General features: G+C 57.5%; 1 protein-coding gene across 1 annotated transcript in view; it reads left to right on the top strand.

The window, feature by feature from the left end:
* The window catches only part of SLC26A9 (solute carrier family 26 member 9), a 25,516-nt gene that overhangs the window by 12,453 nt on the left and 11,876 nt on the right, over positions 1 to 1,187 (top strand). The window lies entirely within an intron of this gene.

Here is a 1,187-nt window from a genome sequence, read left to right as displayed (position 1 = left end):
GCAGACACTGTGGTTCGCTTTTCAATCCCAGAGCCCAAATCCAGAGGACCAGAGTCCTGTCCAAGTCACTAGACTTCCCTGGAGCTCCATCTCCTCACCTGCAAATGCAGGTGGTCGTCATGGCTGCAGCAGGAACTCCATCTGAGATTAAGTGGGGTGATAAGCATCAAGCCACCAAAGACACAAATTACTGCTCAGATGAGTCACACCCTCACTGGGCAATAGCCACAGAGGCCAAGCGTTGCCGACAGAGCATGATCGCCACTGAAGCGCCCCCACCCCCCCAAGCTGAGAGAGGACTTACTAGCCCCATTTAAGCAGGGTGACAGCCAGGCTCAGAGAGGTTAAGAGACTCGGCAAAGGCCTCCCAGGGCAAATGGTAGGGCCAGGCTGTGAACCCAATGGTCTTTGACCCCCAAACCTTTGGGATACATCTCTGGGAGACAGTTCTCCAGAGGGGGGCAGCTCACCAGCAAGGTTCAGAGAATCGACTGGTGCATCTGGGATTCCCCCAGTGAGTGGGTGATGCGGGGGTGGAGAAAAATGCATGTCGGGGTTCCCAGCCCAAAGATCCGCTCTGAACACACCCGGTCACCCCTCTACACAGCAATGGTTCCTTAATATTCTAATCGTGTGTTGAGCTTCTCTGGTCTCATCGCGGTTCTATGCAGATTTCTTTGGTCTTGAAGACTGTGAGGGGCCCTAAAGGACGCCCAAGACATTCTGGTGGCACCATGATGAAGCGCTCCGCTGCTAATCACAAGGCTGGGCCCAGCCCAAGCACTAGCTCCACAGGAGAAAGACCTGAAAACTCACCCCCATGAGGCTAGGCCCATATGCCTCTGGGCCTCCCTTCCCATAAAGATGACAGCCTAGAAACCCCTGTGAAGCAGCTCTGCTCGGCCCGTGGGCCCCGTGAGCTGGCACAGGCTCCACTCCACAGCCCTGTAACGGCAGTCCGGAGCCTGCGCTTCCACCAGCCAGACCACCCCAACTGACTGACGGGCTCTGAGACGCGGAGGTCTCTGGTTCCTCCCTCTGGAAAGCAGGCATGGTCGTGCCTCCAGGGCAGTCATGAGAATTCAAGCCGGAGGGGATCACTTCGATGAAGACCCCGCTCGTTGTGGGCGGGGAGAGGGTGGTGGGGACTGGCTGTCCCTGTGGGTGGGTGGAGAACACAGCCGCCC

The sequence above is a fragment of the Echinops telfairi genome, unplaced genomic scaffold (assembly GCF_000313985.2).
Source record: "Echinops telfairi isolate 266 unplaced genomic scaffold, ASM31398v2 ScPeMD7_7424;HRSCAF=8462, whole genome shotgun sequence".
NCBI lineage: Eukaryota > Metazoa > Chordata > Mammalia > Afrosoricida > Tenrecidae > Echinops > Echinops telfairi.
The sequence above is the reverse complement of the archived record's forward strand: the minus strand, read 5'-3'. Positions and strand labels throughout refer to the sequence as shown.